The sequence below is a fragment of the Sus scrofa genome, chromosome 6 (assembly GCF_054392235.1).
Source record: "Sus scrofa isolate SSC_HxYL_T2T_F1_AM1 chromosome 6, Sscrofa_HxYL_maternal_Yorkshire_Landrace_v2.0, whole genome shotgun sequence".
Lineage (NCBI taxonomy): Eukaryota > Metazoa > Chordata > Mammalia > Artiodactyla > Suidae > Sus > Sus scrofa.
This window is the reverse complement of record NC_139388.1, coordinates 114,098,344-114,121,953: the sequence shown is the minus strand read 5'-3', so window position 1 is coordinate 114,121,953 and position 23,610 is coordinate 114,098,344. Positions and strand designations below refer to the sequence as shown.

Sequence of the window (23,610 nt, the reverse complement as noted above, 5' to 3'; positions counted from 1 at the left end):
AAAAGGGACCGTTCAGGGAACTGGCAAGCAAATTTTTGTTCTTTTCTATATGACTTTGTAGTCCTGCCTCTGTCAGATACAGTGAAAGGTTTTCCATTGCATAGATGAATTTCCTCTCATTGATTGGAACCTTTTAACTGGGCATCAGGCATTATCCTTCCCCAGTACTACACTGGACTTGCTGACAGCCAAAAAGTATTCGGATGATCAGCACAGCCATCAGCAAGAAGCTTCAAGATTCCAGATCACCCCTTTGCAAAGAAGAATTGAATATCTCCATTGTTTTCTGTGGAGTCGGGCTGGTCCATGGGCTTTTTGCTAAAATGTGCTATCAAGAAGCACTGGTGCTCTGAACCATCTTTAAGATGGTTCTTTGGGGACTTCCTGGAAACAAAGGAGGTAACAGTAAGTAGTAGAGAGTGAAATGACTAGCTCTGTTGGTTTTGTTCCCAATACTCAGGTATAGCCCTGGTTGAAATAAACATCTGCCTGCAGAAGAGAACTCCCATAATTCAGTGAGTCCGCATTCCCACTTTATAGTCAGCTAGCCCCCATACACAGCGAGGCACAATAAGGTGGTGACTGGAGTTCTGGTCTCTACAACAAAATGAAAACAAATGTCCTAAGCAAAGAAAACAGAAAGAAGAAATAGTGAACTAAAGTAAAAAAAAAAAAAAAAAAAAAAAAAACTACAAAGACATCTATAAAAATAAAAGAAAAAATGATCCAGCAACTCCACTCCTAGGATATACTCAAGAGAACTAAAAACACATGTTCACACAAGAACTTGTAGACGGATGTTCATAGCTGTGTTATACATAATAGCTTAAAAGGAGAAACAACCCAGATGTCCATCCATTGATGAATGGATAAACAAAATGTGTATATCCATGCAATGGAATATCATTAAGTCATAACAGAGAATGGAGTACTGATGCTCACTAAGACATGGATGAACTTTCGAAAACATACCAAATGTGTATGACAGTAAAGATCACACGTTGTATCATTCCACTAGTTTGAAATCTCCAAAGCAGTCCAATCTATACAGACAGAAGTGGTTGCACAGGGCAAAGGGAAAGGTGGAATTGTGAGTGACTGCGGATGGGTACAAGGTTTCTTTTTGGGGGGATGATGGAAAGGTTCTGGAATTAGAAAGTGATGATGGTTGCACAACTGTGTGAATATACAAAAATACTGAAGTGTGCACTTTAAATGAATGAATTTTATGGTATGTGAAATATATCTTAATTTTTTTTAAATTAAAAGCCATTGTAGTATAAGTAGGACAGACAAGGAGATAGACATTAGGAATGAACAGTGACCAGGGTATACAAGGACCACTCATTCATTCAACAAAATTTTACAAGCTCCTACCATGCCATGCATTGTTCCAAACAGAGCTAACTTAGGTGAATGAAACAAATCCAGTTCCTGCACTCTTGAAGTGTTACCATGTGGTAAGGGAGACAGACATTAATCTAACAATGATACAAATAAGTACAAGATTTCAGTGGATGGATAGATTGATGATTGACTGATAGATATAGATAGATGGATAGGTAGGTAGGTAGGTAGATAGATAAAAATAAATATATTACAAACACTTTTTTAAAAATGTGGAATCCCACTATATTATGCTATATCACTTAAATTCTTTTTATTCAGACCTCTAGGATAGTACAAATGAATCACCAATAATGAAGAAATTGGAGTTTTCTCAACCTTAAGTCAAAAGCATTTCCCCTGGAGACATCAGTGACAATAAATGAAAGAGCAGTCGAACCATCATTGTTATCACTGATGGAACAAGCCAGAGTGGAGGGTCTTCTAGTTTGTGAGAATTGGCAGAACAAGTAGACAGCTGGATCCTTAACCCACTGACCGAGGCCAGGGATCTAACCTGTGTCCTCATGGAGACTAGTCAGATTTGTTTCCGCTGAGCCATGACAGGAATTCCAAGAAAGCCACTTTTGTATCTACACTCAGCATCAGATTGAATTGCTCCAGGACCTTGTGCTTGTTGAGGGCAGGGATGGGTTGTATTCACCCCTGTGCTCCCTCCACGACCAGAATATTTTCACTAGTGTGGTGTAGGTGCTCAAGACAGTGTATATTTCACTCACTTGGTCCTGCCAACTTTGCAGAACTGGTGTCTGATAATCAAGATCTGGGCTGAGTAATGGGTGGGGGCTCTCTCTATACAGGCAACTAAGGAATTGACCAAGCTCTGAGGCCTCTAGTGGTCCTCCCTCTCCTTCACCCATTCCTGGAAGAATTGAGAAAGAGATGCTGATGCTGAGTGTAGATACAAAAGTGTCTCACTCAGTGGATTAAGGATTCAGCCTTGCCGTGAGCTGTGGCATATGACACAGATGCGGCTTGAATCTAGCCTTGCCATGAGCTGTGGTGTAGGTCAAAGGCTGGGCTGTGGTGTAAGCCAGCGGCTACAGCTCCAATTTGACTCCTAGCCTGGGAACCTCCATGTCCCACAGGTGTGGCCCTAAAAAGATCAAAAAACAAAAACAAAAACAAAAACAGTGGCTTCCTAAGAACAGGAGAGGGCCCTTACTACACACTTCCTGCTTTATTCACTGCATATTTCACCATTTCAAACACTAGCGCTACAGGTTCTCTATGTAAAAAGCAACCTATGGGCCAGTCTGCCTGGGAAATGTAAGGTTATCTTGATAAGATGATAAGAAAGGAGTTTTCACACACCGCCTCCATAGCTGGGGGACTCTGGATGCATTTTTGATGACTCTAGCAGGACTGGATGCATATTTTAACCTGACTCTTCCATTGACTGGCCATTGACTGTGAGCTTAGACTTTATACAATCAACTTTATATTTTCATACATACAACTTTATAATTTCATTTCCATGCTCTGTTAGGAAACTTGTCTGGTACTCTGTCAACCTAACTAACCACTTTCCCCACATTTTACCCACTTTCTGTCATCCAAAACACATCACACACACACACACACACACACACACACACACCCCTCCCTCTTCTGAGGGCTAACCAGTCAGACAAACTCTAAATGAATTGCTGTCTCCTTCACAACTGTTAACTGACAGTTATGGCAGTGCCTGCTAGGCTTTCTAATCTATGGCAATCTTTTTACTTTTGGAGGGCCACTCACCTCTCCTAGTTCCCACACCAACTTTTCTAAAATCTCACTACACACTTTTCAGCTTTCTATTCACCTTTCAATAACCAAAGAACTCATAGCATGGTCTAGTGAGTGGTTTAGAGCACTAGACTTGGAGTCTGACTGCTTAATTCAAGTTACTTAAATTCTCTAATATTTGGTTCCTCATCTATAAGACATGGGTGATCATTTATTCAATTGACAAATATCATTTCAGTATTTATGTGTCAGGTACTTATTTCAGTCCCAGGGCAGCCTAAGAAACCAGGTAAATGAGGTCCCTGTATTCATGGAACTTGCATTCCTTTAGGGGAATGGATATAATAATACCTCTTCCTTAATATTGAGATGATGTTAATGAGATGATCCCTTATCTCATTTAATCCAGAGTTAGGACTGTAGTTTTCCCATAAGAAGTATTCCACAAATGTTAGCTTTTATGGTAATTATTACTACAACTTCATAGAGTTTGCCTACTCACAAATTCCCCCATAATCATATAAACTTTCCTTTACCCACTCCTATCCTTACTACTGTTAACAAAAATATTGCGATCCACAAAGCTACCTGTGGGAGGTGAGACTAGACTTTCCACTATGGCCATCACCTTAGCCCTCAGCTCCAACTCCCTAGACTGTAGTGGGAAGTTTCTCCCTTGCTATGATGCTGGGGGGTGAGGGGAAGGACAAGCACCTTGAGTTCTGAATTGGCCCCAGCACATTGTAAACCGTTGTAAAGGTGATGGAAACCAGAGAATCTGTTATTGTAAAGTTTAAGCAGTTTTCTGATTCACTGGAGATGGAGCCTGGAGTCTAGCTGTCAGCAGCCCATCCAGATGGTTTGTGAAAAGTGCCTCAGTGGACACTGTAGCAGTGCGAAGGTGAGGCAAAGAGGTTCTGCTGGAATAAAGACAGTCCTGAGACACTATTGCTCTGAGGAGCAAGGGGAGGGGGTCATAATGGTATCAAGAAGGCTGCTGCTTCTAGAGATGCATTCTCCCTGAGAGGAGAGAAGAACAATGAGGAATGACCAGGTCTCTATTCCCTATTCTCTATCCCCTTGGACTGGGTTGGAGCCCCATGCTTAGATGAATGAGAGCCAGAAATGGACAGATTCATGAATTTCAGACTGGAGGCAGAAGTGAATACCAGAAATTGTTCATGGGAGACTCTGAAACTCTGAGCATAAGCAGAGTTTCCTTGGACTCAAAGGACAGATTGAGACCCAGACAAGAACAGCCTATCCTGTCTGCTCATGTGCATAGACCCAGCTTCTCTCTTGCATGCTGAGAGCCACAGCTCTAGAAGCAACTAGGCTGACCACTGTGGCAATGGTGAGTCTTCCTTGAGTGGCCTGATGGCAATGGACTCCTTCAAAAGCTGCAGGAAAGAAGGAACATGGTGAGTACCATGCAAACTGCTGGTGGCCATCTGTGGGCTAATCCTGTGGGTGGGTGTGGCAGAATAACTGGGAGAATATTTTGGGAGGTACATGCCTACTTGGGTGGGAAGAAAGGGTTCTAAACTATGCAATTTTAAGATTATATTAAGATTGAAAAGTTTACATGTCACTCACAAGTGAACTAAGAAGTTTAAAATATTTATTTCCCTTGATTCAAGAGGAATAGGAGATTCTTCTGTTATCCAAACCTAGTCCCCTACTTTTGTTCTGTACCTTCCCAAACCACAATGCTAGTAAACCGATGAATTATAACTCAGAAGTCATCCACCTGTGGAACAACAGTTGTCAGTTTTTACTCCATATGGTTTATGTTCATTCCTGCTCCCACCCCCATGATACTGTGAGCCCCTGATGGCAGAGAATCCAGGGTATTGCTGTGCATGAGTGCAGCACCTTGGTTTGTATCATAAGTACTCAACAAAATAACCACACAGGACAGGGCCTGAGCTTTGAGGAATGGGTATGATTAAGGTGGATTGAAGCCGTAAATCAGAGTTCCCCAAACTTTGAGTGTGCATCAGAATGGTCTAGGGGGCTTATAAAATGCCTGTCCCCAATTCAGACCCAGCAGGTCCTACTGGATGCTGGAATCTTCATTGTTAATGGCATGACCACGGATCGCCTTGAGTTGATCCACAGCACACAGCCACAGCACTTTGCCTACCATCTCTGGCCCTTCCTGAGAAACCCTGCCTCTGAAATCACTTGTGCTCCTAATCTGTGCCTCATAGGAAGAATTGCTTTCCTAGGCAGTTTTTTTGTGAGTGATCCCAGCTAAACTCTCTCCTGTTTCTCTGATCCCCATACCAATGTATCTGTGCTTCTACTGAGACACATGTCCTTGGGACGTAGCAGAGTTTATACTGTGCCTCATCACCTCCACTGAGCTGTAGACATCTTGAGTTATGCAGAAGAGAGAAGGAAGCTCACACTGAGTGTGTGGTGTGGTACTCTGCCAAGATCCCACCTTTCCACAGACGTGGCGGGGGAGGCTATTGCCTGCTGAGAACCTGCAGCCAGGTCCTTCCCTGAGAATTGCTCTCAGGTGATGGGAGCTGCCTCATCCAAGCTGATGCTTCCTCCTTGGAGCCACAATCAGTAGAGGCCATCAAAGGACAAAGGCCTGGCACCCTCAACTCAGGACATCTCTAAAAGCCCACCAACTTGGGAGTTCCCCGTGGGTAGGGCTGAGCCCTTTGTTGCAGGTCAGCTCCTCCCTCCAACCGCTCCTGCTTCCCTCTCAAGACTTGCCCTGATCACCCCCAACACACACCCCGCACACCTCTGCAGAATCTTATGTCTGTTTCCTGGAGAATCAGACCTATGGCACACCTGCTACACACCAAGAATTTTGTCTGCATAGTCTCATTTAATCCTCACAAAATTCAAAAGGTGGGCCTCACTCCTCTAGCACTGTTGAAGTCTTGAGATTCAGAAAGGGGGACACATTTACCACAGGCCAAATAAGAATGGTAAGTTTTGTGAGACAGTTTAAATCCAGGCCATCACGACTTGAAAGCAACATCTACTCAATTTATCTTTCTTTTTTCCCATTGAGATATAAATGACATACAACATTATATTAGTCTCAAGTGTGTACGTAATGATTCAATATTTGCATACATTGCAAAATGATCACAATGTCCACCTGACATCCGGCACCACATATAGTTACAAATTTTTTCTTGTAATGAGACCTTTTAAGGCCTACTCTCTTAGCCATTTTCAAATACACAAAACAGTGTTACTAACTATAGTCACCATGTTGTATACCCATGACTTATTTATTTTGTAACTAGAATTTTGTACTTTTTGATTATGATTTAATCTTTATTTGTCCCTTCAGCACCTGGTATGTTACCAACTAAATATTCACCAAGGAAATTGTTAAGTTGGAGAATTTGAGGTTCTGGAGAGTAGGAACTATAACTTAGATTTGTGAAACTTCCCTTCTAGCTTAGTGCTATGCTGCTAAATACCTTGATGGCATCTATGACTCAAAGAAGCAGAGTGTTTGAGTTCTATAATGGTACCTTAGTCTCTATTGAAATATTAACTGGTCCACAACCTAGGTTACTTTTATATTTGCCTAATTTTATTTTATATTGAGAGTATGTGCAAATATACATGAAGGCCCTTCTTTGGACATCAAATTGCCACTTAGCCCTCATCCTTCTCCACACTTAGGAGCAGAGAGCCCTTGTTCAGCTTGCCAAGATGCTCCACTGTCTTTACCCTTACCCTGCCACTCAGCAGGAAGACCTCAGCTTTGTCACTAGATACAAGTGTTCAGAGGATGCACCCAGAGTTCACACACCTTTCAGGTGGAGCATGAACACACCAACAGCTGTGTCTACTCCCGATGACCACCCTAGTAGATCCCTTAGTTCATCTCTGCTCCTTCTCATAGAGAAAGAATTCATACCAAACCCAGAATCTGGATTCCACATTGGGCTCTATTAGATCACAATGCAGTTTGCTTGATGAGCCCTGTGGAGCATCTTAACTATGTAGTGTGGTCGTGAGAACACCTTCAATGAAGCTCTATCTGTGTCCACTTCTGCTCCGGGATGCTGTTAGATCGGGGGCCATTCTACCACACACTCAGTGGTTGTTAAGCAGGTCTCTAACACAGAGACACGCAACCACTCTGCCAGCTAAGACGGCAACCCAGAAACTGAAGAACACCTGGTAACCCCCAGGGCTCATGCAGTGCTGACCCCAGAGGGGGCGAGGGCATGCGACTTGCCCATATGTTTGTTCGAAACAATTTCCCATTAATATGGGTTCTGCACAACCTTAATGGGAAAACAGGGTTTCTATGGAATCTCCAGGTTGTTTTTTCATCTATCTACAAAATGAACCACACTCCTGTCTTAATGAAAATGCTACTCAATTACTATGATTTTATTAACAAGACAAGTGTAGCTATTTAGTGTGTAACAATGCAAGAGTTATAATTCCAAGGGGATTGTCAGTTGCTAATTCTAAATTCAGAATGCAAAGCAAAAGTTTTATTAGCCTCTTCCCTGCAAAGAATACTTCTATTCGATGCTGCAAAAACATTCGGATTTGGTGCCTGGGTGATTAAAGTCTTTAAGGTTGTTACAGTCATCAGCACATTATAAAATCATGAAGAATTTAACAATTGAAAATACTTTCTAACTTAATCTTGGTTTTTGTCCACATGAAGCAAGTAGACCCAAGTATACTATGTTATTTGCCCAAGATGTGTCTTCTCTCTCATTTGGGTTATAGTATAATAAGAAGTAGGATGGAACTTCTGTGTCAAAGTCTGGGCTCAAGTCCCAAAGACCCATTGCAGGTCTCCAAACCGTGGGTTAGGCCTGAGCAAAGGAAAGAGAAGTTTTTAACTGGATGTGAGATTGAAATTCTAAACATAACTTAACTGAACTGCTTACTAACTGAAAGTGATTTTGAGGACACAGGATCTCCCAGAGAACTTACAAAGATGCAGTAAAGGGATGTTTGCCCAAAGATATTAGGAAATAAGGGTTGAGAAAAATAAAGTTATTTCCTATGTGTATCTTGTTGAGTTTAGTGTATTTAGCATACAGGCTATAGAAATAAAATAGATCTAATTCAATATACAGAAATTTCCTGAATAAGTAATGCATAGAGCACAGCACTAAACACAGGGTGAGGAAATACAAGATGAGAAATCCTATCAGAGCCTTTGGAAAGCTATAATTAAAAGTGGAAAACACTTGTAAACAAGTAAAAGTACAGATCATAGACTCTAAATAGAAAGCCATGAGAGGAGGGGCTGCCCCCCATCCATGGCCTTGGAGACCAATGACACACATTCCCCTGACCCCAGGCCAGCAGGGCCCCACTTGGGCTGGGTGCCCGGCTCATGGCTTGCCCAGACAAGGCACGTTTGGGGGACCATGGTGGCCTGAGGGACCCAGACTCTGGCCCCACCTGCAGGTCTACTGGCTGGGGTTTCCAGGTCATGAGTGGACAAATTAACTTGTAGTTACTTCTTGTTTCCACTTTAGCGTGTTTGGAATATAAATGAAACAACTTTATGAGAAGTCAAAAAAAATTTTTGGATAAAATTTTGTAGTATTTCTGCCTGAGAAGTGTAGTTGCTGGAAAACACTGGATTTTTTTTTTTTTTTTTTTGTAGCGTTCAGTAGTTTGTGGATAAAACAGGAATGAACTTCTTAATCTGTCAAGTTCCTACAAATCTAGGATATAACATAAGATAGAAATAAGTGCCATACACTGGAATACTCTAAGCCATAAAAAAGAACAAAAGAATGCCATTTGCAGCAACATGGATGGAACTAGAGATTCTCATACTGAGTGAAGTCAGTCAGAAAGAGAAAGACAAATACCATATGATATCACTTTTATCTGGACTCTAGTATATGGCACAAAGGACCCTTTCCACAGAAAATAAAATCATGGACTTGGAGAATAGACTTGTGGTTGCTGGTGGTGGGGAGGGAATGGGATGGATTGGGAGCTTGGGGTTAAGAGATGCAGAATGTTGCCTTTGGAATGGGTTAGCAATGAGATCCTGCTGTGTAGCACTGGGAACTATGTCTAGTCACTTATGATAGTGCAGATAATGTGAGAAAAAAGAATGTATGCATGTATGTGTAACTGGGTCACCATGCTGTACAGTAGGAAATTGACAGAACACTGTAAACCAGTTATAATGGAAAAAAAAATCATTATATATATAAAAAAGAAATAAGTGACATTATAAAATTACCAAATAATATGCGTTCCCAGAAAAAAAGTTTAAGAAACTTTCAAGCAGGAGAAGGCATTTGATCTTGACCTTAAAGAGTTTCAGCAAATAGAAAAGAGTAGGTAGGACAATGAGAGAACATTCCTTGGGCTCGACGTCTTCCTGATGACTTGGTTGAATAAGCTTCTTACTGTTTATAGCAAAGAGTCCAAGGGCTATTTCTACATGTGAATACTTAGTAAATCTCTGGAATGCACAGAAAATATCAGGTAAAACCAGACCTATTGCTAGTATATTTCAGTTTTCCCAGTGGAAGCTCCATATGTCTGAGAATTCCTCTTGTTTTCTTCCTGCTACAGAACGTTCTGTAGCCAAAGATCAGAGGGTCTAGATCTAGGCCTTCCAAAGATCTTGGAAAAATTAAATTTCTTTATATCATATTTCAAACCACCACAGACTCATTTTGCAGACCCTTCACTACTCTCTGGTCTAATCCCCTGACTTAAATTCTTGTCATTCTCTCCTGAATTCTACTGTCTTTTTTGGACACCTTTCTTCTGAAATACGTGAAATTTTTCCATGCTTATGATGAGTGCCACAAAGGATTTAACAGAGAAATCTAATAAGACTGTAAACTCCTGGAGGCAGAGGCCTTTCCAGTGCAACTCCGTTGCAGAGTTCCTAGTGCGTCGCCGGAACATGTGTTTAACAAAGGTTTTCAAATTAATGGATTAAGCGCCACTGCTGAATGGGAATGATTAATCATGGTAACTAATAAAAGACTGTACAGGATGTATTTCAGCAAAAGAGCTTTGTACATGGTGAATAATTATTAGAATGATGATAAGTAAGTCGAGAATGTTTTAGGGTCTGCAAAGTTGTTTTGGCTGTCCCACAAGGTCAGAGCACCTCATAAAAGTGATTGATGCTTTCTGCCTTCCGCTAAGCTGACAGCCCTCATCTCACACTACAGTTTATAGTTCCTGACCCCACATTCCACAGGCGACCTGAAAGGACCGAGTTTCTGTGCGCCAGCTCTGATAAGCCACCTGAAAACTTCCCCGGCAGGCAGGAGGCAGGCAGGCAGAGAAGGGTCTGCTTGAGCCAGCTGGCCCTCCCCTGCGCCTTCCCCAAACTTCCCCAGATTCAATCATGATGTCTATGACAGACAACAGTGCTAATCTCTTCAGGAACACCCCAGAACACAGAGCTCATCTGTGCTTCTAGGCTGGATTTTGCAGAAAATGGGAGATGGCACCCAACCCCCCTCTGGCGTGCCAAGAGTGTGGCTGGTCTATGTGATACCCAGGCAGCTGGCACACGCTGGCACTCTCTGGGGCCACCACAGAAGCAGTGAATCCTGCTCTGTCTCCCCCCCAGAGAATCTGGGGGAGTGGAATCTGCATTACAATATGTGCTCCGATGCTGTAGGGAAGGATCGTACACTCTGCCCAGGATGCCACAGGGCACGGAAGCCAGCAACACTAAGATTTGTCATTCAACATCCACCCATAGGTCTGTCGTCCAGAAAACCTGCCTGGGGTCAGAAGTACCATCCACTTGGGCAGTGTGTAACAGCTCTTCCCAGCCCCTCTGGAGGGCCCTGGATGTGCTCGAGGAGTTGCAGACGCCATTTGTAAAACGGAAGACACCTTGCTAATTGACAGGCTGCGATGGTGTGGCCCTTTAAATTACCTTGGCATTAATTGCCTGGACAGGTTGTTCACTCAAATTGCCCTGGCTCGCTAATAACCCGAGCGGGCTGGTGTTTTAAATGACCATGGCACTAATGGCCCAGGCTGGCCGCTATTTCACATCGTCCTGGCACTAATGGCCTGGAAAGGGGGCTTGCTTTGCAGATTAACGAGTGTCCTCCAAATGGCAAAGGATTATGGAAAAAGAAAGAAAAACAAGCATTTGCAATGGAAATAAGAAAGAAGTTTTACTTCTCTCTCGCTCAGCAATCCATGCCTTGTGAAGAGGGTTGGAGGGCTCTGCCTTCTCTAAGAGAACATATACTTCTACCTCCTCTTAAATCCCATCTGAACCACAGGCCACGCTTACTTCTTTTTAACTTAAAAAAAAGTATATCTACAGCTTGCTGAAGAAGAAACACCTCCTCTCATTCAGCCACAGTTTCTCTCATTTCTGTTCATTCCTATCCAAGCACTGATTGATTGAGTGATGATCTTCTATGTTCAAGGTACTTGTTGAGTCTGTGGGGACAGAGATGGAATCATATGCCCCACCCCTGGGTTCCCATTTAAGTCAGGGAAACAGAGAGCCACCAACAAATAATTGTTGCAAGACACTGTGATCAGAGCAACAGCTGTGAAAATCTGCAATCAAGATGGGCTGGAAAAGCTTGCCAGCAGAGGTGAGTTTGAAGACATTAGGATGAGTTCTTCAAGGCAATGAAGTGGTGGGAGAGAGGGCCTTGCAGAAAGAGAGATTATGCACAAAAGCAGAATTCGTGAAAAAGCACAGCTGCAAACCATAGATCATGGGCACAACCACGGGCAAGACTGGAGCTAGACTGTGAAAGCCTTGGGAAAGAAGGGAGGGATTTGAGAAAATTTCCCAGATGGAGTCTCCTAGATCTGAGGACTGGCTGCATGTGAAATCCAAGGAGATGGAGGAGCAGAGGAGGACTTCTGGTTTCTGATTTTGATAACTGGGCACACGGTACTGCCCTTCACAGAGATGGGCTTACCGGAAGGAACCAGGCTGAGGTGAAAAAGGAGGGGCATTAGAATGTATTTTCTTCAAAAGATGTCGGTTTGCTCTTCCTCTCTATCGATTGCATTGCACTTCTCACCTGTCCCTTGTATATAGAAGCATGAAACAACATTGGATTTCATCAAGAGGACCAACCCCCATGCAGTGTGGCGGCTTGTATCTAAAAAAAAAAATCAGTGCAGAGTTCCCGTCATAGCACAGCGGAAATGAATCCAACTAGAAACCATGAGGTTTCGGGTTTGATCCCTGGCCTCGCTCAGAGGGTTAAGGATCTGGCATTGCCATGAGCTCTGGTGTGGGTCGAAGACGTGGCTTAGATCTGGCATTGCTGTGGCTGTGGTGTAGGCCAGCGGCGACGTCTCCGATTAGACCCCTCGCCTGGGAACCTCCACATGCCAGGGTGCGGCCCTAAAATGACCAAAAAAAGCCAAAAACATAAAAATAAAAATAAATTTTAAAAAATCAATGAAGAGGGCTTGGTCCCCACAACTAACAGGAATAAGACAGCCAGTCTAACAGTGGTCCTCTCCCTCCTTCTTTGTGCTCCATTCTTGCTCGTGTTCATGGCAATCAAACTTGCAGTGGTTCTCAGGGATGGTTTAGTGATGGGGGTGGGGTGCTTTTTGCTCTCTCTTCTCCCTATGATTGGGGTAGTAATAGAAAGAGGAGTAGTTTTTAAAAAGACAGGGTGCCTATACAAGATGAACTGTTATTGGAAATTTAAATGCCACCAATGTATTTTGACAAGTGAAACAGAAATTCAGAAATTTTTTTTATACATTTGCAAGGTTGACAGAATGAAGGGAGAGAGTGATTGGATGAAAACAAATGGTTTTTACAGAGTTAATTCAATTCAACTGTATAGAGATTAATTGAGAGTCTACCATTGAGAGCCCTAAGCTAGGCACTGTGGGGTGTACAGAAATGAATAGAATGTGGCCGCTGCTGTCAAGGAATTTAATATCTCAGGCTGGGTTACAATTGCTACACGTTGTATTGAAAGCTGCTTCTAATATAAGAAAGAGCCCTTCACAATGACCAGCCTCTCCAAAGTATGACACAAACATTGCTCTTTGCAGAAACCTTGGCTCCTTTTGGAAGGAAAGTTGTTCTTTCATTCAACCATCAAAAGACGGAGTGTTTGCTAAGTGCAGGGTGCCTTGCTGGGCACAACAGGGGGGTTAAGATAGTAAGACACGGGTCTTGACCTGCAAGGTTTTACCTGTGAACATCTAAAGACCCTTAATGTCAGAGGAAAGGTACAGCGACTTCAATATTTGTTAAAATAAACTCTCCTAGGATGTCTTTTAACCCAAATAGTGTTTCTTAACAACTCATGTATTTTGGGACCTAGAAGACAGCCTGGAAGTCCCTCAATCTCACATCTCTTTATTAAGAGCAGATCCAGAGATACTGACTGGATGGTATGCCCAAGAGCACACAGGTGGTTGGTGGCAAATCCAGAACTGAGACCTATATCATCCCCTTTCCTCACCTCATCTTATTCTGTGTAGCTTATCTGTGATATCAATGGATGCAACAACACAAAAGCAGGACCTAAAGACAGACAGAGGAATTCCTGTTGTGGCCCAGTGAAAATGAACCCAAATGGTATCCATGAGGATGCAGGTTCGATCCCTGGCCTTGTTCAGTGAGTTAAGGATCCAGCGTTGCCATGAGCTTAGGCCCGAAGCTGCAGCTCCAATTCAACCCTAGCCTGGGAACTTCCATATGCAGCCAATGCAGCCCCAAAAAGCAAAGAGAGAGAGAGAGAGAAACATACAGAGACCCAGGAGCTTTGTGAAGCATAATATGAGAAAATCCAGGCACTACTAGTGAGCCTTTCTTTAGGAAATAGGTTTGCAACAGTCACACAATGGATGTGCCATTGACAAATTCATTAATAATAGATACAGATATGTAAAAAGAAAATCGAAGTATGAGACTCTATAAAGTTGCCTTAGTGCCAAAACCAAGAGCAGGCAAATAATTACAACTAGTAGCCACAGATTCTTTTTTCCAGCACAACATGGAAATGTAGAGTGGATTTTTTCCCTATGAAATCTATATGGAAATAACTCTGCCTCTGGGCCTTTATTTTACCACTTTTCATTTTCTCTTTTAATATTCATGAAGTCCAATTTGTCTATTTTTTTCTCTTATTGACTGTGCCTTTGGTGTCAGATTCAGGAAATAATTGCCAAACACTATGTTGTGAAGCTTTTGTCCTATGTTTTCGTCTAAGAATTTTATTGGTTTAGGTCTTACACTTGATCTTTAATCCATTTTGAGTTAATTTTGGCATATGGTATAAGATAAGGGTCCAACTTCATTTTTTTGCATCTAGATATCCAGTTTTCCCAGAACCATTTATTGAAAAAAAAACAAAAAAACTTGTCTTTTACCAATTGAATGGTCTTGACATCCTCATTAAAAATCATTTGACCATATACATAAAGGTTTATTCCTAGGCTTTCTATTCTATTCCATTGGTCTATATATCTGTCTTTATGCCAGTACTATACTATTTTGATTATTATGGCTGCACAGTAAGGTTTTAATTCTGGAAGTGTAAGTCCTCCAGCTTTTCTCTGTTTTAAGATTGTTTTGGATATTCAGAGTTCTTTGAGATTTAACATGAATTTTAGAATAGGTTTTTTTTTCCTAGTTCCACAAAAAAAAGAAAAAATCACTAGGATTTTTATAGAGGTTGCATTCAATCTGTAGATTTCCTTGTGTATTTTGATATTTTAACAACATTGAGTCCTTTAATCAATTAATATAGGATATGCTTCCATTTACTTTTGTCTTAATTCCTCTCAGAAATGTTTTATAGTTTTAACTGTAAAAAATATTTCACTCCCTTGATTAAATTGATTCCTAAGTATTATATTTTTTCATATTTTTAAATTATAGTTGATTTACAATGTTCTGCCAATTTCTGCTGTACAGCAAAGTGACCCAGTCATAAATATACATACACACACACACTCCCTTTCTTATATTATATTCCATCATGGTCTATCCCAAAAGATTGGATATAGTTCCCTATGCCATACAGTAGGATTTCATTGCCCATCTATTCTAAATGTAATAGTTTGCATCTACTAACCCCAAACTCCCAGTCCATTAAGTATTGTATTCTTTTTGATGCTATTGCAAATGAAATTGTTTTTATAATTTTATTTTCAGATTGTTCAGTTTTAATATGTAAAAATGCAACTGATTTTTGTATACTGACTTTTATCCTGGTACTTTCCTGAATTCATTGATCAGTTCTATTGGATTTTGCGGAATCTTTAGGGTTTTCTACATATAAGATCATATCATCTACAAACAGAGATAATTTTACTTCTTCCTTTCCAATTTGGATAAATTTTCTTTCTCTTTCTTGCCTAATTGCCCTATCTTGAACTTTCAATACTATGTTAAATAGAAGCAGCAAAAGTGACATCCTTGCCCTGTTCCTGATCTTAGAAAAAGTCTTTTACCATTGAGTAAGATGTTTGTTGTGGCTTTTTCATACATGGTTTTAATTGTGTAGAGGTAGTTTCCTCCTGTTCCTAATTTGTTGAGTGTTTTCATAGTGAAAAGGTGCTGAATTTTGTCAAGTGCTTTTTCTGCATAAATTGAAATAATTATCTGATTTTTTTCCTTTGTTCTACTAATGTGGTATATCACATTCATTGATTTTTGTATGTTGAACCATCCTCATATTCTGAAATAAATACCACTTTGTCATGGTGTATAATCCTTTTAATATGCTGCATTCAGCTTGCTAGTATTTGGTTGAGGATTTTTGAATCAGTATTCATAAGGGATATTGGTCTGTATTTTTCTTGGCATATCTTTGTCTGGTTTTGGTATCAGGATAATACTGGCCTCATAGAATGAGTTAGGAAGTGTTCCCTCTTCTTCAACTTCCTGAAAATTTTGGAAAACGATTGGTATTCAGTTTCCTTTAAGTGCTTAAGAGAATTCACAAAACCAAAAAGGAGTTCCCACTGTGGCTCAGGTTAAGGACCTGAAATGTCTCTACGAGGATGCAGGTTCAATCCCTGGCCTCACTCAATGGGTTAAGGAACTGCCATTGCTGCAAACTGAGGTGTATGTAGATTGCATATTCAGCTCAGATCTGGTATTTCCATGGCTGTGGTGTAGGCTTCAGCTGTAATTCCAATTCAAACCCTAGGCTGAGAACTTCCATATGCCTCAGCTGTGACTTTAAAAAAAGAAAAAAAAAAAAATCACCAGTAAAGTCTTCAAGTCTACAGCTTTTATTTATTGGGATATTTTTGATTACCAATTCAATATCCATACTCATTCTATAACTACTCAGATTTTCTATTTCTTCATGATTGTCTTGATAGGTTTTATGTTTCTAGAAATGTGTGCATTTCATCTAGATTAAGCAATTAATTGGCATACAGTTTTTCAAAGTCCTCTCATAATCCTTTTCACTTCTGTAGAATTCGTGGTAATGTCCTCAGTTTCATTTCTGATTTCCATAATTTGAGGCTTCTCTAGCTAAAGGTTTGTCAATTTTATTAATCTTTTCAAAGAACTAACTTTCGGATTCATTGATTTTCTCTATTGTTTTTCTATTCTCTATTTCCCTTATCTCTGCTCTAATCTTTATTATTTCATTTCTTCTGCCACCTTTGGGTTTAGTTCATTTTTTTCTAGTTTCTTAAGTTGTAAAGTTAGATTGCTGATGTGAGATCTTCCTTGTTTAACGGAAGCAGTTATATCTATATATTTCCCCCCAGCACTGCTTTGCCGCATCCCCTTAGTTGTATGTTGTATTTTCATTTTCACTCATCTCTAAGTATTTTCTAATTTCACTTGTGATTTCTTCTTTGACCCGCTGGTTGTCCAATCTTCACAATTTTGTGAATTTTCCAGTTTAACTTCTGTTATCGATTTCTTATTTATCCCATTATGGTTGGAGAAGATACTTTGTATGATATCTTCCTTTTTCAATCTATTGAGACAGTCTATGGCCTTGTCCTATGTACATCTGAGAAGAATATGTATGCTGTTATTGATAGGTAGAGTGTTATCTATGTTCTCTGTTAGAGTTGGTTTAGTGTGTTGTTTGTCTTCTATTTCCTTACTTATCTTTTATTCAGATAAAAGTATTGAAATCACCAACTAATATTGTAAAATTCTATTTCTTCCACTAATTATATTAGTTTTTGCTTCATATATTTTGACAGTCTGTCATTAGGTACATAAATATTTATAATTATTATATCTTGCTGTATTGAATATTGTCTTAATATATAATTTCTTTCTTTGTCTCTTGTAACTCTTCTATTTAAAGTCTATTTTATCTAAATGCATTTTAATTTTTAAGTTATTTTCTCAGGCATCTTCTATCCAAAACTAAGTATACTTCATGCAACAAAACCCTTTGAGCCACCAGCACTTGTTTGTTGGATGAATAAAGCTCAAATGCAAATAGCTTCACATTTAGAAGCCAACAACATATGCAAAGAAGGCAAAAGCAATAGTGGAAAAACACAGGAGTCAGCAAATAGTTCAAAGATCTTGAAATTTGGGACTTATGATCCTATGTCTCTGTCTTTGTGCAAGTAAGCTATTTAAGTGCATTTTAAAATAATCAGTTCTTAAGGATACACAAAAAGGCATACTCAATCGAATTTTCATATATGAACCTTTGAAACATCTTGCTCTAAGTAAAAAGGAATGCTTTTGAAATAAACTATTTCAGAAATTACATAGGCCAGATGGAAACCATTGAGATGTCAGGGCATGCTAGTCTACTGTCTAGCTCAATTGGTTTCACTTTGTTAGTGAAATTGTTGTATAACTTTAAAACGAAAAAAAAAAAAAAAAACTTTATAATATTTTTTGGTAATGGGCTCAGCTAGCCCACATAGTGACTTCTGGAACATCAAATTAGCTTTTGTGATAAATATTGCCATGAAACCAGTAATTAGTTTCTAATGATCCTGCATTTTTCATCAGCTGTAAAAACCATAAACAGATGAAGATTTTGGCTCCTTGGCAAACTCTTTTTGACACAGATACCTGGGAAAGGGGAAAAAAAAAAAGTGCTTTTATGGTGCCCCAGGCCACAGAAATCTGGCAAGGATCTCATGTGCTTCTGCTTTGGGATGCACAGCAATTTATCCACCAATATTTCTGACTCCCTCCAAAACTGTGACTGTACGCATTGCAGATCAACCTCATGAGTAAGGGTTTTTTTGTTTTGTTTTTTTTTTTTTTTTTACTGACTTAACTGTGAAGAAAGAGAAAAAGGGCAGTCATGTCTCTAAGATGCTCCCTTGACCTATATAAAACAGAAGAGATGCTAAAGCAATCAACAGTAAGTGCTGTGAAAGCAAGGGAAACATGTTTTATTCCTTACTTAGATTTTATCTGATAAATTGGGGTGTAAAAAATATGAGAATTAATTTGTTCATGTTATTCTACAAACATTTGGAGGACAGTCTACATCATAACCACTGGCCTAGTTGCTGATATGCAAATCTGCATGAGATACTGTCCTGCCCTTTGCAAAACTTGTATTTTAGTTGTTGGGTTATGAGGCAGGAAAGAAAGGTAAATAAAGCAATCAATGCAATGTCTCCCTTGTCATAACAGTAATCTGTCTAAGCATTATGGAGGCGGAAGCAAAGAGCTGCACCCTCTGCTATGGGAGTTAGGAAGACTGGAAAGATAGAGTGAATTTACCATTGAAAACATCTTAATGGAGGAGTAGGACTATTTGGGCAAAGGAAATTAAAATGAGTAAGACTGAAAGGATACATTGCTGAAGCAAGAGCTCTGGTGGCCTGAGCAAGGGATGTACGTAAACGTAGCAGCGAGTAAGGTGGGACGTAAGTTTTGGTAGTGTCCACTCAGCAAAAAGGCTGACCAGCAGGTATTCCAGCATAAATATTAATGAGAACTCCATAAACGACCTGAGAAATAGTCATTGAGAATAGAGCCAGCTCATGCTTTGCTTTTAAAAAATAGAATATTCCAAGTTCTTAATTACATCTTATTCAAATATCTTCTGTGACTAACTTCTCACTAACCTAACAGTCTTATCAACATGAGGAAAGACCTTGAAAAAAAAACCCCTGAATAGAAATCAAGGAACCCTAAGTATAGTTCTCCTTCTAACCCATTCTGCTTTTTGATATATTATTTAGCCTCTCTGAATCTTTCTTCCCTTCTAATGTGAATTAGACCAAAAGTTCTTAATCTGGGCCTTCTGATGAGTTTCAGAGGGTTTGTGGACACCCCGAAATAATGCATAAAATCTTAGGCATGTATATTGACATTCATCTTCCTGAGAGAAGGCCCACAGTTTTTAAGAGCTTTACCAAGGCTCAATGATCCCCCACAAACCAGTGAATTAAATGGTCTTTAACATGTGTTAAATTCTCTCATTCTGGAGTTCCCGTGATGGCTCAGTGGTTAACGAATCTGACTAGCATCCACGAGGATGCAGGTTCGATCCCTGGCCTTGCCCAGTGCGTTAAGGATCCAGTGTTGCCATGAGCTGTGGTGTAAGGTCGCAGACACGACTCAGACCCTGCATTGCTGTGGCTGTGGTGTAGGCCAGCAGCTACAGCTCTGATTCGACTCCTAGCCTGGGAATGTCCATATGCTGCAGGAACAGCCCTAAAAAGCAGGAAAAAAAAATTTCTCTCATCCTTTGAATCTATGTTTGATATAAGCCCTTAATTGTAGACTGCCACCATGTTGTCAACTTTTATAAAACTAATACACTTGTCATTTTTATAAAGTGCCACAGCCTATGAGTGTCTATCAATCACTTGTGTGGTAATAAGATCCTAAAGCAAATAGCCTGCTGAAGACCATGGAGAGAAACACTTGTGAGCATGAAAGGAGACACTATCCAAGGGAAGCATGAGGAAAGGAGGGCTGTCCCAGGCAAACCCAGCTGTATGGTCTTCCTGGTAACTAGCCACATTCCCATTCTAGTTCTAGAATGTCAATTGACTACCCTCATATTGGCCATATTGATGAGGTTTGCCCTGGCCATCATGCTCCCCTAGATTGATAGGTTGTGAGGATTCACTCTATTTGAGAGCAACCAAAAATGGAGGGCCTTTAACAGAGGACATGACTGCTATAGAAGGTGGCAAGTAAGAGCTAGAGGGACGTCCCCAGAGAATGCTGATGAGACACCAGGGAGGCCCACAGAGTAAGAGTACTTTCAAGAGATCACCTCCCAGGTTCAGTATTTATCTGTAAACTCTGACAATCAGATTCTCTAGTGGATCTGGAAGTTATTGGCCTCTAGTGCAAAGGATGTAAAGAAGAAACTCCATTCTACGAGGCCACCATCACCCTGATTCCAAAACCAAAGATACCACAAAAAAAGAAGAAACTCAAGGAACTAATGAACAATAACAGGAAAAATTACCCTCAGTTATAATCAGTAAAATGTAAATTAAAGCCACAAGGTGATACCACTTTTTACCAAGAGAGAAGCAACACTTAAAAACATTGGCAATAGCTCATACTGGAAAGAGACGTGTAGTATCTTAAATCCATCTACCTCTGTAGTTTGACAGATTGCATTCAGGCATTTAGTAATTCAGAAAAGCTAAGTTTAAAAAGAAATAAAATAAAAATGAAGAACAGTGGAAAGTAAAAGAGAAAACACAGGAAGCGATAAGCACAGAGAGAAGGGGGCAGGGCAGCAGGGTGGAGTCTTCGGGAAAATGTGAGCAGAGAAGGACAGAGCAGTCATAGAATCTGTAGGAACATGGATGCGTACATTGGATGGTAAGTATTTTCATGTCTTTGATAGAAAGCCTCTCCTTCACCCTACAACTTCAGTAAAGTCGGCCACTCACAAAGGCTGTTTTGAGAGTTTTGGGAGCAGAGGGAAAGGCTAAGCCCCAGAATGGATTCACAAGGAGGGTCAGGAGTGGAGGGGGCAGAAGCTCAGAGCCAGAGTGACATGAGAACCCAGGCTCCCAGGGACTCATGGGAATCTTGAAGAAAGCTCTGCATGGGAGAGGGGACTTGGGGCAACTTTAGCTAAATCTCAAAACTAGAATGACCCCCAGCTGATGGTTTAGTGACAAGCAGTGACATCAGAACTCCAGGAGGCCATGTTCCACCTGGGCCAGGGAGATGCTGTCTCTTTCAGACAATTTTGCTCATTTCTGCTTTAATCTGTTGTACTGAAATTCTGTTTTAATGCTTAGAGGGTGATCTTATTTCCAGGTCCTTGGGCTACACCTCCTCATCATCCCCACGTACCAACCATAAGCAGGGGTGCCAACTTTCGCCACAATCAGCAGCTCTTATTCTCTGCTTAGTACCTTGTGGAAAGGAATAAAATAAAAACTGAAATTACTACTTTTATTTTTACCAAAAGCTCTAATCAGGGCCTCCATAGGCTCCTGTATGGGAAAGCATCATATATAAAGGGAAGAGGCAGCCCATGCTTCTAAAGGGAGCAGAGGGCACAGCACAGCCAGTGGCCATGTCCCATGGCCCTGGTGGAGACCCAGGCACCAGAGCCCTGCGGAGGCAACTCGTCTGCTTTCCAAGGCATTGACAAGGCAGGTCCACTCTCCTTGGCAGGAGGCAGAAATCTCGGCAGCAGAATCAATGGAGGGGGCCAGAGCAGACAAGAAAAAACCTTGATGGACACCACCTGGTAGCTGACAGTAGTTATTCATGAGCCTATGAGAGAAACCCCCTGAGAATGCCCAGGAATAATTTGAAGGGACTTTGTGAGGCATTGGATAGCCTGCAATAGTAAGTGTGCTGAACACCGGCAAAACACAGGTAATGACAAGATAAGAAAGTGGACGATAATTTCTTTGGTAACTTTACAAAGCACCTTTGGGTCAGAATTGTGGAATGACAGGGTTTCCCCGCTACCCAGATGCCCATGGAAAAGATAAACCAGCAAGCCAAAATTTTCAAATCCATTCTTAGAGGGTGTCAGGGGAAATCTTCTATTATAGAGAACAGGGAAAGCCAAATGACAGAGAATCCAGCCGTGAATCTAAAAAGGAAGATGAGAGAGGCTATAGAAGCAACCACAGAAAAGGTTGGACACAAGAATTTCAGCAAAGGAGAGAAGTGAGCACAAAGACAATGAACTTTAGGAGACCCATTTTAACCAGCTCCAGGGTCTAGCAGGAACACTGAAAGTGGGAGAAAGGCTGAAAGACAAAGGAATTGGGAGGGGCTGGATGCTCTTCAAGCCAACAGACCTGCAGGCACAGGGACAAGCCAGACCAAGGTGTGAGGGGACCGGAACACAGCGAGGTGCCAAGTTGGCTGCACACGGATCCCTGCAGAGACCTCAGAGGCAAATGGGGCCAGATTGCTGTGGAGGAGCTTAAAGTAATAGCATGATTACAGGCGGATGCGCGTTTGTGTGCGCAAGAGAGGGATTTGAAAGAAAACTTCCCCAGAAAAAGAGCTTTCCCTGGAAAAGCTCAGCTGAGACCCTTCAAACATGGACTGAGGCTGAAGCAGCATGAGGTGGGGATCTGAGCCCCATTTTCACCCACTCCCATCCTTAGGGATGTGGGCTGAGGCTTGCTGCACTAGAGACCAAGAATCTGGCTCCCTTCACTGGCTATCCGCATGGGACAAGACACTCTCTGCCCTTCTGAGCGTGGGGTTCTTAACTGTGTGCAACAGAAACCAGCACTGGCCCCATTAAACACAAAGCTTAATTTTTAAGATATTAGTTCACAGAAATGTCAGACCATCTGGAGAACCAGATTTGGAAGATGATGTCCAAAACTCCACTGCCCAGGAGGGGGAATTTCCCCTACCCCTCCTGAGTTTCTGTGGCTGGACTAATAATACAATTGACACAAGTAAGATTAACAGGAGAAAAAAAAAACAACAAAGTTTAATTCATGTTCAGGGATCTCTCATAGACATGGAACTTAAGAAGTGGCCAAAGCAGTTACTTTTTATACTTTTTAGACAAAGAAAAAATACACTTGTGAGGAATTAACAGGACAAAGCTACTTCGGCTTAGGGTGCTCAATTAGTGACCAATCTAAACAGAGTCTGGGCTTGGGGTGATAAATTAAAGAAATCACAAGGTCTGTTTATACAGGCTTCTCAGCCCCAACTCCCTGCTGCTGGTGAAAAGGGTGTCCTTCTACGTCCAGATGCAGGGAGGGCGCTTTTCACGTGAGATTTATTTCCTGATTTCAGGGAGACAGAGAGGAGGGTCAGTGTCCCTCTCTTCTTGGCCATTTTTTAAATAACTTTAATTCAAAATAATCCATATGCCACATGGCGTATTTGGGGGCATCCCACCCTGAGCCCCAACACCACCACAGACTTTGCCCAGAGGAACCACAGCTGCCACCACGAGGTCCAGACACCACAGCCAGTCCTGCCAAGACTCCAAAGCTGCCTCCATGGCCCAGGAATCCCAACACCTTAAAACTATCTCTGAGAAAGACTTCAAGGACTCCAGACTGGGGAATGACCATGTGCCCATGTGCTCCAATACTAGGATA

At 41.2% G+C, this 23,610-nt stretch overlaps 1 protein-coding gene and 1 long non-coding RNA gene across 7 annotated transcripts in view; both read right to left on the bottom strand.

Annotated features, from left to right (window-relative positions):
- The window catches only part of LOC102159243 (uncharacterized), a 360,278-nt gene that overhangs the window by 59,680 nt on the left and 276,988 nt on the right, over positions 1–23,610 (bottom strand). The window contains exon 7 of one of the 6 annotated variants that reach the window (XR_014807777.1): positions 1,639–4,538. The exons of 4 other annotated variants lie outside the window; for them this stretch is intronic. The gene's annotated coding sequence lies outside the window, so the exon portion shown is untranslated. Of the gene's footprint in view, positions 1–1,638; positions 4,539–23,610 lie in introns of those variants that run through there. One more of the 6 variants, XR_014807779.1, reaches the window with a different exon arrangement.
- Positions 1–23,610, bottom strand: part of LOC146402773 (uncharacterized) — a 341,109-nt gene that overhangs the window by 270,680 nt on the left and 46,819 nt on the right. The window lies entirely within an intron of this gene.